The 16,688-nt window shown below is 39.4% G+C and overlaps 1 protein-coding gene and 1 long non-coding RNA gene across 42 annotated transcripts in view; one reads left to right on the top strand and one right to left on the bottom strand.

Annotated features, from left to right (window-relative positions):
- LOC100869770 (CUGBP Elav-like family member 1-A) overlaps positions 1 to 16,688 on the bottom strand; it is a 479,952-nt gene that overhangs the window by 122,724 nt on the left and 340,540 nt on the right. The gene's annotated exons all lie outside the window — the stretch shown is intronic.
- Positions 15,303 to 16,688, top strand: part of LOC147656828 (uncharacterized) — a 143,896-nt gene continuing 142,510 nt past the window's right edge. Inside the window, exons 1-2 of the long non-coding RNA XR_015293720.1 lie at positions 15,303 to 15,857; positions 16,346 to 16,663. This is a non-coding gene — a long non-coding RNA (uncharacterized LOC147656828). The remainder of the gene's footprint in view (positions 15,858 to 16,345; positions 16,664 to 16,688) is intronic.

Below are 16,688 nucleotides of genomic sequence, written 5' to 3'. Positions count from 1 at the left end.
GGTGAAAGAAAGTCGAAAGGAGCGGAAAACGAGTCTGAATAGAGAGCCGTAGTCGGAGGAAGGAAAGGAAGGAAGATAATGTCAGTTTTTTTTTCCACAGCTAGACACAGAAAGAGAGGGGAAAAAGTGCGCGCGAGATAAAAATGGCGGCGAGAAGGAGCGATGCCGGTGTGGTGGGACGAAGAGGGGCCGGATAGTTGTTTTATTATTTTCGTTAAACGCAGAACTTGACAGGGCGAAGAAAGAGGAGGCGGTTATAAATCGCGAGCTCGCGTATTTACCCGGGAACAGTTCCGTTTCTTTGCGCCTTCTTCGACGCTTCTCTCCTCTGACCTCCCCTATCTTATTCCCTCTTTCTTTTCTCGCTCGTGCAACGCGTCGATCCGTGAATCCGTAAAGATATCGTCTCTCACCTTTTTCCTTCGCGTTATGCCAGATATCGGTGAACGATTAGATTGCTCGTTTATATTTATATAAATCGTTCATATATTTCTTTCTTTTTTCTCCTCTCTCTCTCTCGTTTCGAATCGTGTGAAAGTCGAACTATTTGTAGGGTAGAGCTAGGATAGAGTAACGAGAAAGTAGGAGGAATTGGCGAGACATCTAGTGGCAGTCACCGATACTATTTATACGTTTGAGGAAACGAAAGAAAGATATGTAGTATGAAAAAGAGAGATAGAAGATTAGATAAGAGAATATTCTTTCATTCTATTTATTTGCGCATAAGTAAGTATCATTCGATGAAATTCTTTAATTCATTCGGTCTATATATATATTAAACTTAGAATTTGAAACATTTTTCATTATACAATAATTAATGTTCTGGACAATCGTGAATATATCACGATTACTTTTTCGATATTTCGCTCACCATTTTGGAATTACCATTATTCTTTTTACATGGTTCGTGCTTCTGCCATGTAGCACAAATATATAAAGGAAGATATTCAAACGTTACTCGTATCGCAATTTTCCTCTCCTCGAATCGCATAAATCATACAAAATTCTTCCCGTCGTGTTTGCACAACGTTGCAACGTAACACAAAACGACGTGTCGACAGCGAATCGAAAAAGCGAATCGTTTAATTAAATACGCGAAATTTTTAGTATTCGAAAAGGGGGGAGAAAAAGAAGATTGAGGGAAGAAGAGGGGGGGGGAGGAGGGGGTGTACGAAATGGAACGATGAAACGGAAAAACGAACGTTCAGCTGATTCAAACATTCGTTAAGCGTGCAATGTACGTTGGATAGATATGCGCCAAGTTTTCCTCCGTCCTGAAATCTACACGAGATGACGGCACATCGAGTAAACATCGCGTTCAAGCAGCGACAGTTATTGCGCTTTTAAAGCTGACCTAGTGTTTACCTTTTCTATGGACGCTGCTGTTTCTTTTTGAACTGACGGAAGCCGTGTCGTAAACAATGAGGACGGTACGCTGAAAATTTTCTATATTGCAGCAGTGGATCATATTTCTTTTTTCGCGTTGAATAAAAGTGTTGAGGAAAATAAGATTGATTATTTTTTATATGAAAAGAATAAATTATAAATTCTGAATTTATAAAATTGCCGCGTCCTTTATATTCCGATAAAAGATCGGAAAATAATGTTATTTCGAATAAGTTAATATAATATTTACAAGATGCTTGGGAAACAAATAATACAAGAAACGAAATTGCAAAAGTATCTGTAAGTCCACGAATGAAATATCTATCAAAATAACAAGATGAAAATTTAAAAATTTGCAGACAAACGACTTTACAATGGCAGAGATAATGGCAAATTTTCCAAGATATTTTCGCGACAAGATTGGAATCGTATTGGACAGGCGGATCTTTGTACAAGGCATTGTCCCACGAGAAATCTAAAATCTTAAATCTACCGATTACTGGGGACATTCAGTTTCCACTTGGTTGGCGGCCTCACAGCTGTCATCTCCGCGGGGAATACTTAGAGATCCGATCGAAATTCCATTAATGGTCACTACTCGTTATCGACCGACCTACATCGACCCACCTTATCTAAATTGAATTTTACAGGGAACGGTGGTTATTACAATAACAAAAGAAACTTTTTCCCGTGACGAGGATAGAAAAAAAGTAAGTCACACGAAGGCCGATTTTTTATCCGCAAAAAAAACCTTCGAAAGAAACGATGGATTATTATTTCATCTATTTAAAAATTTCTTTACATTTTCTTCGAGGAAACGAAACTAACTTCAAAGCAACTCGCGACACATTAATATATAAAACGTTAACCTCGTCCACACGATACGATAAAATACGTAGTAAATCTTGAACAGACGATCTCTTGAATGATCGGCCACCAAAGGAAACGCACGATGGATATCAAGGAACGATAAATGCCGTATCTTTGATGCTTGATTCCACACGTAACGAGGGGACGAGGGGGATGAAAAGAGACGTGGATTCTGAAGGAAAGGGTAAGTAGTTGGGGGTAAGAGGCATATAAAGGGTTGGAAAACTGGGCCAACCGGTTTCAAAGGAAAAGAGCAATCGGCTGCGGTTGGCGAACGTGACTCGTGGAAAGGAAAAAGGAAACGAGCCTTCCTTTAACGAGTCACGAGTCGTGGAACCAGCCGCAACGATCCTTGATGATCCGGAAAGGATGATCGTTTATCCGGCCAGAAGAGAGAGAGAGAGAGAGAGAGAGAGAGAGAGAGAGAGAGAGAGAGAAAGGAAAAAAAGGGCAGACGAAAGTCCTCTCTTTTAATTCAAGTTCGTGCAAAGTGCACGACCCTCCTCGTCAATTTCATTACCGTCATTCTCCCCGTTTCTCCTCCGCCTGTCCCCGTTCGTAGTCGATGGCCCTTTGTCGCACGGGATCAAATTTTGCTGATCCATCCACGATTCTGGATTATAATCCGCCAATGCCTTCCTCGTCGTGTCGTCGCCCGATTGTCGCTGCTCGACCACGCAGCGGGTTCACGAGTTCGTTAGACGGACAGTTTCGAAGATGGATCGAATTTTCTTGTTGAAAGTAACGACTTTTGTTGGATTTTCGTTTCTGTTTAGAAGTGTTTCTTTTAAAAGTGAAGAGAAGTAACGAGATATAAATATCTCGAGCGCCCTTTCTGGAGAAACGATTAACGACAATAAGTTGGTTGAACTTTGAAAACAGTTGTAGTCTTTTTAAAATATGAATCATAGACAATATTTAAGAAGATACATCCAGTAATAAGGATTCAAAACTCTATCTGAACAGAAATTTTAAAAATCGACCCGTTCCCCAATCGATGGATATAAAATATTTCCTCTCAAACGCGTTCCAACTTGCTACGAATTCATCATTTTCCCTTCATAGCAAAACGCTAATGAATATCGCGTAATAATTATTCTTGGCTAAACGCGTTGTCTCGGATGGTTTTTGTTTCCCGGCCGGTGTTTCCACCGTGAAGTTGGGCCGAACCCATTGTAAACAGTCACGATTTCATCCGCCAGCGTAGCAACGTTGTTCGGTAATGAACCGGCTCCTCTTATCTCATTAAACAAAAGGGCGTCGATCCATTAGAAGAGGCCGGTTACTCGGCAGAAAGCAGAAATCGTTCGTAGCTTTTAGCTCTCTTCTGTTCTCCCTCACTCTCTCTCTCTTCCCTCTTTTCTCATCAACTCTGTTTCCTTCTCTGTCCGTCTCTCGCGCATAATACCCGTTCGAGATCGTTCGAGAGTCCCGAAGGGCGTTCGCCAGTCAATTTAATTACGCTCACCTCCCCTCCCCTCCCCCCCACCTCCTATCCATCGTGCCTCCTTTTCTGGAAAACGTTTCCACGGAAATTTATTTATTTGCTTATTCATTTAACGGGGAAACGTTTAATGCAATTGTTGCTTCGAGGAATTCATCGGGATAATGGCGGTGTACCGTGTGATAATTTGGAGGATTTAATCGAGTAATGGGCGTAATGGAATTCTTTTTTTTTTTCTTCTTTTTTTTTATCCGCACGTAAAAATTTTGAGAATTTTCGTGACTTCTCATTTTTTAAAGTAAGTAAAATCGAAGTATGGTATATTCTCATAATTTCTGGATCTTGGACACGTGTTAACAACGTTTAAAATTTGTACTTGAGTTAAATTTTTTAAAGAAGAAAGAAGTTTTATTCCCCGTATTTCGCGTGGAATTAAATTTTTATCGCTATTTACATATCGTAATAGGGAGCGGAATATTTAAACAAGGTGGCTGCTTTCGCGTTGAAGATATTTTATTTAATCAGGATTTGTGCTGCATGGTGTTCGTCTAAATCATTTGTTATTTTAATTACTCGCGAACGTTGCTCTTAATAATTACGATATAATTAAGAGAGAGAGAGAGAAAAGAAAAACAGGATCAGCGCGACGAAATTTTAATCATTAACGCATTATCCGTTATTTCGATTATTTAATTTGATACCAACTTTATTCGTCGTTATTTCGTTAAATTGAAATGAAAACAAACAATTGTTCATATCTCGTAACCAGATGTTCCGTTTATTCACGACGTACGCAGCGATGATATTATTATTGAAAAAAAAAAGAGGGGGGAGGAAAAAAAAAAAAAAAGAGAAAAATTGAATTTTATTTTATTGCGCGCTATTCCTGCCAAACAAATTACAGGTTGCATCAACCTGCTTTGCGCACACAGTGTACTTCATAAAAACTTCACGTTACTTCCTGCCCTATTGTTAATCTGCTTTTTTAATAATAAACAAAAAAAAAGTCGGAAGCAATATATTATCCGTTTAAAAATAAAAAATAAAAATAAAAAAAAAAAAAAGAACGGAAATAAAAATACGAACGGTAAACAAAAATATCTCCAACTTTTTTAATTAAAAATTTCCCCTCATCAATACGTGAATTTATGTACAATTTCGCATACCTTAATCTCGCCCCCTCCGCATTTCACAATAATAAAATAGCCAGCGAGCACCGTCGAAGTTGAAAAATATTTTTTCTCCATTTACGAATATCACGCACGCTGGAGAAATTTTGATTACATCTGTTTTTTTCGAAATGTGGAAAATCCTTCGAAATGAAGGTATATATGTGTGTGTGTGTGTGCATATATACACACGTGGAATAATACTGGTTTCCGCGAATAAGTTCGAATATCACGTTGGAACAACCGATTGATTAAACGGAGGATACGATTGGAGCTGAAATATGATACCGAGTCTAATTGGATTGCTGAACTGCAATATCCGGCGTGCTAATTAATTACAATGCCCTCCGCGAATCTTTTTTTCTTTGACAGGTTTCAATGTTTAGCGAGTAATTTCCTCTCCTCCTTTTCTCCTCGAGCAACTTAATACCGGACAATTTACCGGTTTCTTCATCTCTCGTCGCACGAACAATTCGCAAATAATTGCTCTTGATAATGCCCTTGGATTATGAAATATTATCTTACGGCGGTACTGCGAAAAAATTTAATTTTTCATAAGGATAAAGAAAGGATCGAGTTTTTTCCCCCCAATATTGCAGACGGTGTTTGCTCGTGTTGAAAAAAAAAAAAAAATTAAATAATAATAAAAAATTCATTCGCTCGTAATACGAACTCTTGAAAATTAGCTCGAGCGAGAGGTAAAAGAGCTAGCGTTTTAGAGAAATGACGTTTGTTTGGACAGCAATCTCGAATATAATGTAACAATGATTATATTTCATTATTAATGCAACGCAAATGTTCGCTCTTCGAATCTTGCTTTATTACTTTTGAAGAAAAAAAGTGTAAACGATAGGCAAATTTGTTATCCACAAAAAAACTAATAACTCTGTATTTCGAGCATACAGAAAGAGAAGAACTGGAATAACGATTTTTCAATTATTAAATTACATTGATTTATTAATTTTCTCGATCCTCGCCGTAACAAGATCAATTGTTACCAATCTTGGCTTATATATTCGTATATTCAGGTCGTAAAAGGGATGCCAAAGTGTCCACGTGTATATTGCACACGTGTGTTTGCAAATTAGATTTCGGGGAGCGTCGAGTCGTCGAGCGTATTTTCACGGTTGCGGCCTGGTTCAAACGGCCGCGCAACGGCTATAATCGAGAGATTTAACAGCGCTTGGCCGTGTCAAATTCGACCCGGCTTCCCGCCCGTCCCATTCTCCGTGTTAAGATATAATTTCGTTCCTCTCCTCCCCCCGTGCAACCGACGAGCTCAGGTAAATAAATTTCGAAGAGGCAATCTTGAAAAGGAGATCGTTGCATTGTCCCTTTCGATTTTCTGATTTTATTAATCATTAAACTATCAACTTATAAACATTTCTGTGTTTTGCAAGCATGGGATAAGCGGTGAGTTACGATTAGTTCGAGCGAGGATGATTTTTCGTTATTAAGTCATTAACGAAATTATTTCCATTTTATAAAGCAGCGATGAAAATTGAAAGACTCGTCAAAGGATGCATTGCTTGATGATTGCTTTGCTATTGAAACAACCGTAACAACAATATAGATTTTTACCATTCAACAAATTTTCTTTCTTCGCACGTAAAGATAGATAAGATATCACGTTTGAAATTTGAAATCATTTAAACTTAGCTAAGAAATTCTAACTCTTCTGTTATTTTTGAAATAATAGAAAGAAGAGAGGATCTTGATATTAAGCATCTTTCCTCGAATCGAACAGAAGAAAAGAAGAAAAAAGAAAGGATCAAGAGCAAACAGCTTCATCAATATTCTCGATTATTATTCGACCCTCGTTCGTTCCTCTGACGGAGGGAAACTTTCGAAAAGTTTGATAATATCGGAGAAAGAGATCAGGTTGGAGGAGAGAATTTTTTCGAAATTCCCGCCAAGACGGAAAGAAGAGAGAGAGAGAGAGAGGTGGTTATGGCTCGTCGAAAGGTGCAAAGGGGAGGCGACAGCTTTCCATCGCGTGGCCCGAAGAAAATTCGAAAGTTCGGTAACTCGCGCCCGGAGGAATGGCTGTCAAGTTGCGAGAACTTGTTCCGCGTATTACCTCGTACAAGTCGCGGCCACTCGAGCAGGGGCTGACGAGAAATTTTCACGTCCCTTCTTACATGCACCCCCGGAATTTCATCCGATGTTTCATCCGACTCGAGATCCCAGTGGTTGCCGATCCATGGATTTTTATAATCGTATTTTACGCAAAGATTTCTCTTTTCAAATTGAAAATAATGATTTTGAACTAAGTGGAAAAATGATAAGACATCTGCATGTCTTGCGAATATACAATTTATAATAACGATGAAACCACGCGTTAATTTTCTTATATGAGAAAGGAGAGGGTATCAAATAACAAAAGTTCGTGAATTATTTACATAATACGATTTTCTTTTGAACTAAGTCAGATTGAAAAAATGATAGAACGTTCTCTCGTATATACGACTTATAATAACAATATTCAACATCATTTTCCAAATATATCAAAATGATCCTCCTCTCAAATGCAAACATCGTTACAAAACCATGTCAATTCTTTTCTCTGCTTTATATGAAAATATTACTTGAATATTACGAAAGGAATAATCATAATTCGAGAAAAGATTGAGAAATAAAGTTGCTTCCTCGAAACTACGACGATTTAGAAACGGATTATTCGACGAATCTATAATCAATTGCTCGATGAAACCAATGGCGGGGGACCAATTTCGGACTCGAACCGATTCGGACGATGCTTATTCGAGGTTGATTCGTGCGGAGAGGAATAAATACCGAAATGGATGAATATTAAAAAGAGTGGACAATTATTTAGAAAGAAAGGCGATCGAGAATACGATGAAAATTCCGATCGTATCGGAATAGTATAGTTTCTGATATTTCATTGGTCACTCGATACGGGACCCTATACAAATAATCCCTAGATTAAACCACCTTTAATTTCTCCCGATTGATACGATGAATCATAATTACTTAGCGGTTAAACAGTGTAATGTATTAGCATGAATCAACAGATCGTATCTCTATATATATATATATGTGCAATAATTGTTAACAAACATACTACGATTAGGCGAATCGATCATGTTTACAGATAACTGTTGGTTGTTACAGTCGAATTTCTATTATCCCGCGCCCCCATTATCCCTCAACATTCCGCCATTCAAATCCTTTGTTGACCGAATATTCTATCCCATCGTATTATTGCGTTACGCATTATCATTTACATCTCTCGGTAATGAGTTGTAATTTGAATCATCATCATCATCGTCATTATCATCATCACCTACATCATCATCGTCGTCGTCATCGTCGTGATATCACGATTTCTGAACCAAAATATTGCGCCCTTATCAATAAATATTTTTTTATTTTCTAGCAAATTTATTTATCAGAATCATCCACTCACCATTCGCCACTTCGCCATTTTCAGAGAATCTCGATTGTTTAGATCGCTTACCTGAAATAAAAAGAAAAAGAAAAATAGTACGATTATAAATAAAACAAAAATTAATAAATCAAATATATAATACAAAACCATCTATCTAAGCAACAAAATTGCATATTATTTGTACTCTTTTGTTTGGTTTCCATTTTATATTTCTCCTATTCCATCCAACGGAAGAATTATCGGCTCACCGATTTTACACCATTCCCTCCCAAATTCTTCCCACAAACCCAACTAAACAATGAAACTCGCGATGAAAAGTTCATTCCCCACCCGGTTGGTTGTAGTTGAACGCCGAGACGAGTGTTTCAAGAGCGAGAAAGAGAGGCTGGCCACGGGATAAACACGCTCTCACACGTTCGAGGAGAGCGAGAAAAACGTGTGGTAAGGAAAGGGCAGAGTAAGAGTAGGGAGAATTTTCAAGCACGACGTCGCAATTACATCGGATCAGAGTGGAATATTTCATCCACCTCCCCTCCATTCGACGAAATCGAGAGGGAGGGACGAGCCAACTCCCCCTCCTCCTCTTCCCGCTCGCCCCTATCCGTCCCCCTACAGCTACGGATTATTAACGGGCAATTTGCCGCGTCTGCTGCTGACTGTATTGTCTCTCTATTCTCTGGCTTTCCGTCCTTCAGATGCCAAGCTCTCTCTCTCTGTCTCTCTCTCTTTATCTTTCCATCCTCCTCTCTCTCTTTTGCCCGTATTCGAACTCCACAGTCTCTCGAGCTCCCCCCACTTTCACTCTACCGCCTGCGCTCTTTCCTCAAATCTTGCCCTTCTTTCCTTCCTCCTTCCCGAATCCTTCAAAGTTCGTTAAAGGAAGCACGAGCGTGGGCGGGCCACGACGTTACTTAAAACCTGCTTGTCCAGGGGAATTGTCCTCTCCTCCTGTTTCTTTTCTCTTCTTTTCAGAGAGAGGTCTCGAAATTCCGTCCGCGAGGTAAATATATCGTTGTTGTTTGGTAAGTTGATAATGTTATAATTGTGTGTTTTTTTAATTGGTAAATATGTCGAGGGAAAATATTATCGAGGAATAGAGTAGAGTAATTAAGAATACGAGGATTCTTTCTGGAAGATTTTTTCAGCCAAGTTACCATTTGTGGCCATTTCTTCGCAATTTTCGAAGAAATGTACGAATATACGAGGGAAAAATGTTATCGAGAAATAGAGTAAACAGAGTGGTATTCGGATACGAGTGGTGGATACAATAAATATTTGCATCTTATTCTTCTTTCTTTTTTTACTATATTCTTTTTAGAAGATTTTTCAGCCAAGTTGCTACCATTTCGCGAAGAAATGGCAACTTTCGAAGAAATCATCGTAAACTGGTACAACAAAATTTGTCCGCATCGGTGAACCTTAGGAAATATTTTTCTCCAAACGACAACGATTGTACGTCGAATGTTTGAAGTTTAAGATGCTCGCCAAACTTGTATCCGTATTTCCCCTTTGGTAACTTAAAAAAACTGCTAACCGAATGGAAGAACTTCTATCTTATTACTCGATAAGTTCAAAATTTTCTAGAAACTATCCTTTTTTTCTCGATTCTCAGATTTACAAAAAAAAAGATTCACAAATATAAATAAATAATCGAAATAATTCCATCCCAAATCGTGCGAAATTTGTAGCAATGCAACAACGAACAAGAAGATATGATACAAACAAATTTTTAAAATTCCATTTAAAAAATTGCAACATAACAAATTATCGGAATACCATTTCAACGAACACTTAACTATCCAGAAACTGTAACGCAGGCAGTTAGTTTTATCATCTCCAACTATGGTCGTAGCGTTAATTGTCGGGGCCGCACGGGGAAAGGCAGAATTCCTAAAGCGGGTCGGTGTATTTACGAGATATTTGCCGGGGTAATATCGGGCCTAGGAACCTTGGATGATACACGTGTGCATGGTAAGCCTGAGAAAGGCGAGCAGGCAGCGCCACCACTTGCGCACACTGGCCGTGGTTCTAGCTGCGCCCAGTAAGCCAGTTAGGCGGGGTATTTAGGAGGGAATTTGGCGGACCTGAAGTTGTACATTATACCGTCTAGCCCGTGCGCCCAGCGGTTATACGTACGCTCGCTCCTCCCGTGGACCCCAAATCCACCGTCTTCCCCGCCCTCAAATTTGTGGCCCGGTAAATTTAATAAGTCGACAACCACCGTTGTCCCCCTCCACTCCCACGGGGACGGTGGACCTCTTACGATATCGCTCGATCAACAATTTATCATAACGGACGATACGTGTTCACATTTGTGCGCGCATGCGCGTGCGCGTCGTGTGTATATATATATATATATATATATATAGGATGTCATTTTTCATCAAATTACTAGAAATTACTAGGCTCGAAATCGAATTATTTTGCACACGATAAGAATTATAATATAATTCGAGAAATGATTCGATAGAACATGTTCAATATTCTAACGATTTTCCAAGATTATTTTATTTGGAAAAGAAACACGGGCCTGTCGACATCGCGATTGCGGTATCGATTTAGGTTATAGAGCAGCAATATAGGGGCAGCCATCTCGTCCCATTGTCCCGGGAACAAGTTCCTCGAGCGGTGCTTATTTTCCCGCGCTCGAGTGTCTTCCGTCTGCGAATACGTAAAGGATGTTTTCACCTCGTGGACACATTCCTTTACATATTTCATCGTGCCATCCGCAAGGCCAGCGGCGAAATAAAAGCAATGACGAGGAACACGGGTAGAGAAGGGGGGAGGGGGAGATGGGCGTCGAGACGAAGGGTCGAACGTTTACAGGCCGCGCAGAGAGGGGGGAGAAAGAAGGGGCGAAGGAGAGGGTAGGGTACCAAATACCAGCGAACCATTCTACAAAGTAAACAAGATGGAGGCTGCCACGGCTTATCCTCCCGTCTGAATGCAACAAGCTATTTCGAGTCGTCGTCCAACGCTTCCCTAACGCTTCCCCCGGTGTCACCCCTCGCAGTTTCTCTTCCAACGCGGCCGCATTGCTCCAGACAGGATGCACCCGATGTCATCGCTACCCCCTCCTTCTTCACCCCCCCCCCCTCTTCTCCTTCCTCTCCTCGCCCCGAATCGACAGAGAGAAAAGCAATTCCGCCCGGCAAAGGGGACGTGGCCGTTTGCGACCATCTTGTTCTTTCGAATTTTGCGAGCGAACGGCCAGCTTGCTCGACGCGGTATTCTTTAATTTGGAGGAAACGAGAGAAGGTGGAAGATACTGGAACGGAGGAGTCGGCCAACAAAAGAGAGAGAAACCGTAAATCGATAAAGTTTATATATATAAGCCTGTTCCAAAAGGAACTGAACGATGCAAGTTTCTGCTTAGAACTGTTCGAATATTACCAAGAGTAAAAGAATAAATTATAAAAAAATATATATATATACGAAAGAGATCGATTATTTTTCGCTAATTGACACCGCGAGAAATCAAGAATAATTATCATTAAAAAAGAAGAATAGATTTTCTTCGCAACATCGGGGAAAAACTTTTTTACCTCGTCGAATCTCGAGGCCGAGGGAATCTCTCGCGAGCATGGCCGACAATTAAGGATTAAATTCGCGATATTCCCGCGTGAAACTCGACGCGTAACCGATACCGTAACCGATAACAATTGGCGCGCGGATCGATCGATACCCGAACCCCTCTTTCATTATTCCCCACGCTCAGTGTGCGCGCGTCCATCTAACGATATCACGGAGGATCGTATCACGCTTCGAAATCATTTATCGGCCGCCATTATTAAAAGACGAGACGAATCATTTTCAGATCGATCGTTTCGTATAAACGCGTCCCTAACAAATAATCGTCCCTCCTCGATACGAGAAAAAGGATTATTATCGGTCGGGTATTAAAACGCAATTTTAAGAGAACACGGTTGCGAATCTTGGAGTATTATTGCACGGCCTGTTTATGCCGGTACTCGCGTATGCATAGAATTTTCCAACGCTGGTATTTCGACACCCTCCCTTCTTGCTTCCATCCCGCCATTCTTCTTGTCCGAAAACGTTCTATTTCTTCATTTCCGCCGTTATAACCGCCTGCCTCCCCTCGCCTTATTTATATGTAACGCGAGGCTGATTATTCTCGCCCGGTCTAAATCCAAAACGAAAGTCTACAAAAGTGTAACGAGATTTTAAATTTGATCGATCCGCGAAATCTTACCTGTCGCGTTTTCGAACGATAAATTTTAACATTTTACTTCTTAAAATTAAATAAGAAGGAAACGTTTTTTTTTTCATATTATCGTATTGTTTTTCAATTTCTTTTTCAATTTCGCGCATTCCTCACCGCGCGAAGAATTATTAAACTGTAAGAGAATTTTTGAGGATTAATTCGAACGACCAACGTTTATTTGTATCAAGTCTGAAAATAACGCGGCGCACCAGTACGTTTTCGTATCGGTACGTAGAGTTGAGAAAGTTCGCGAGGTTTTTTTCATGCGGTCATTTCACCACTCAGCGTCCAAATATTTTATCACTTTTTATTGCTTTTGCTATTTCACTTGTTTTTATTACCTTTTATTTTACGAAAGTTTGTACTCGGCTTATCATTTCGGTTAAAAAAAAAAGGGAGAAAAACCCGCTGGAAAATGTCTGTTGCTAACATTGTTATTTGTGCATGTTTGCTTTATGAGTTCAAACTTGGAACAAAGCCTCGCGATACAGGCTGCAACAATACGGAATTCTAAACTGATTGTGTAATAAAATTCTGCTGAATAAAAGCGGTTCAAAAAATTAAAAAATTAGGGAACGCGAGATCTGAAGATGTTCCATGAAATATATCGTTGATGAATGACATTAATTAATATTCCTTTCTATATATAATTTACAAATCTTGTAAGGATATATAAAAAAAAAAAACAATAGTAGAAAGAGATTCAATAGAGACTATTTTAACCTGAGAATCTGCTTTCACGATCGAGAGGTGAAGAACGTATCCAGAGAAATAAAAGTGGTGGTAAAACAAGAGTGGGAACAAACAAGAAGGGGAAGAAAGTACACTTTAAAAACCAGACGAACATCCTCCATCCCATTTTCACCGACCCTCAAATCTATTCTTCACAAGCCCTTCTCTCGTCCGTCTTGCTTCCCCTTCTGGTATCCACGAGATTGAAGTTAACAACCCTTAAGGTTGCTCTGGGTAACCCAACTCCTTCGAGTAGAACACTCGTTTAATTACCGGGTTACTAAAAATCGTAACTGCATTCTTCCGTATATAATTCGCGTGCACCTGGTCTCTTTGTTAATTCAGAACCGTTTACGAAAAAAGAATTGTGCGAATTTTTTGTCAATATCGTGAAATTTTAAATTAAAATAATCTCTCGAATTTCTGGATGGATTCTTCAAATTCCTTCGGAAAAGAAACACAGCTTCCTATCGAATTTTTATCGATCATATCAAATGTTGAAACAAACAATTTGTTCTCCTATTCCTATCTTCATAGCAACGATCACCTTCTCGACAACGGCCGGCATCGATGAATCATCACGAATCTAGGCGGATCGAAACGAAAAGGAAGCAAGTATTTCCCCTTTTGAACCGTATCGCTCTGATTGCGGCCAATAAAGCGATTTCGATTTTCATCATGCATACCGGGTGGGTGTATGCATCGCGATCGTTATTAGAACGGCGCAATCTCGATTAATGGAACGTTTACAAGCCATCTGCATGGAGATCGAAAAACATAACCGCGGTATGCGACGGCGTGTATGATTTATCGTTTCGCGTTTCATTTACCGTCGTTCGGTACATCTGATGCCAGTGATCGTTACAGGGTATTACGTTAACTCCTGACTTCTGATTCCCGCTTAACAGGCGCGACTGTGTGCCGCTTTGATTTCAACCACCCTTAACCACCCTCTCAACCCCCTTAGCCATCGCTCAGCCGTGTTCAATCCTTCAGAATTGCGATGATAAACGCGAATGCCTCGAATATGAATTATTTGCCCGATTCCCGGCTGCATTCAATATTGGCATTAATATTCAGTTACGTTAATCTTTTTCTTCAATGAAATAATCACGAATAAAGCTGTTTAATATACGAATTATTGTCGAGATATGCGTATATGGTTGAAAAATTCAATGTCGAGATTATGCGTAACAAGTGAAAACGACGAGAATAAATAAAAAACTGTCGACGATGCATCAAACGTACGTACTATATTAAAAACGTATAGAAAGAATTTTTCTTGTTTAAAAGATTCGGAAAACATATGGGTTAAATTAATTCTATTACAAATAGAAATTGTTTTAGCTTCGTGTAAATATATTCATTCGAGTATAACGTAATAAAATAGTACCAAGAATAATGTTTCTCCGAGTTTACGTATCGTTTAACGCGTTTTAATTACATTGAATATTATGGTAATTGGATGATCACAGTTCGTGCCGAACAAACAATATCTCATTTTAAAAAAAAAAGAAAAGGAGAGAAGTCGTCGAATGGTAGCATCGTAAATGAAGTAATTATATATCTGAGTGACTTAACCTAATTCGTTAGAGAAATATTGTATATTTATCATATATATACGAAAATCATTCAAAGTATCCAAAATACTTAATTAAGCAAATACCTGATTCAATATTTAAACTTGAATTTCTCGAAAACAGAAGAAAACACGTACTGCTACATTCTCGCTAAATTTTCAGCCAAACGATCGTCACTCGCGCCATCATCTCGCAAACACACTATATCACACGCTTCACACACGAGTTAACGAGTAACACATAACGAGTAACACAGACGGAGGAATAAAAACAACAAATGAGTATCAAAGTGAAGTTAAAACACTAGCTAGTTTAAAATAACGTCAACTCTAACGCGAATGATTTGTCGCACACTTTCATTTACTCGTCACGTGAAATTCGCTACTGCTTTTTTTTTCCGCCATGATGCCACACGAAACATCAGGTATGTCGCTAGCGTCGCGGCATCGTGGCGGTATGATTTATTTTCGGCGCAGCTGGTGAGTTTGGCGTGACGAAACGCGCACGGCCACGCGGTACAGTAATTCGACGAGATTTTACAAGCACGTGGCGAGTTAACGAGGGAGTGCAGTTGACCCGAGTGTGACGGTATGAAGACGCGAGATCCACGGCAAATTACAAGAGGCCATAAACCGCGGGACAAAACTTTCTCGAAACTTGTCGTCGTAGTCGTAGTCGTCGTTGCGTCGTGGTATACGTGACAAATCTTACGTCACTGCTACATAACAGTGTATATACGTATCCTACCTTCACCGATGCTACATACCTTGTATAAACATTTCACGCAAAACGACGAAGGTTAATGAGTTAGAACGAAGCCAGATTATCGAGGTAACCATTCGTTATGTTGGAACGCTAGTGAACGCGCGTGATATTCGCACATAAATATGCACGGTATATCGTCGTAATGGCGTTTAAAAATAGCGAGACGAATGTTCGTCTAATGATGTACGGGATGTAACAGGATATTTAGTGATATAGTGGTGTATAGTAGTGTATAGTTATAAATAGATTGTATTACTTCATATTGTGTTATAAGGTAATTTATCATCGATGATTAAAAATGTTTGTGCAATAAGTATGCGAAATGAAATAGAATATTTGACGCGCAAATAACTTTATATAATATAAACTCAGAGAATTGTGCAATATTAGGATATACTTTATGATCAATTACAATTAACTTTTAGTATCTTATTAATTTTTTACTTTACAATTTCGTTTTATTTCTTTGTATAGGGAGATACATAACCTATAAATATCGTATAATTTCTTAATACTGAAATCAATTCTTTACGAAGAATATTAGATTAATCTTATAAATATCTTATAAATCATAGCAATTTTGTTCATAGTAATTCACGAAGAATATTATTAAGAAGTTTATATACAAACAAAAAAATAACTTTATCGCTAAACCGTATAAATTACATTAGAAATAATCCTAGAATTCGTAACACTTGTGCTAGCCATTGTTCACCCGATCAAAAGTCACCCGACAACCCTTCTATTTAAAACTCGTTTCAGTTGAAGCCCGTTTCGAATCTAAAATTACAAATGCGAGGCCACGTGCTACACGGATGCGAAAGGATAATGCGGTAACATTTTGCGGCGATGAGAGAGGGACTAACGAGTGGCCATGCGGACAAGCATCGTACAAGGATGAACAAGACTGAGAAAGACGAACACATCATGCACGGTAACCGGCACCGTGTGCAATGATAGTCCACGTTAACGACCGTCGAGAGTTACAAGGCTGCAAACTGGACGCCCGGCAGACGAGACTAGACGAAACGAGACCCGTTTGCCGGCCAACCTTAATTGCCGGCCAGGGATTTACAGCGGGTAAGTGGCGAGAATATAAATATTC

The sequence above is a fragment of the Apis florea genome, unplaced genomic scaffold (assembly GCF_048593485.1).
Source record: "Apis florea isolate Af1SG1 unplaced genomic scaffold, ASM4859348v1 contig_3496_pilon, whole genome shotgun sequence".
NCBI lineage: Eukaryota > Metazoa > Arthropoda > Insecta > Hymenoptera > Apidae > Apis > Apis florea.
Note: the sequence above shows the minus strand (reverse complement) of the source record. Positions and strands in the feature narration are given on the sequence as shown.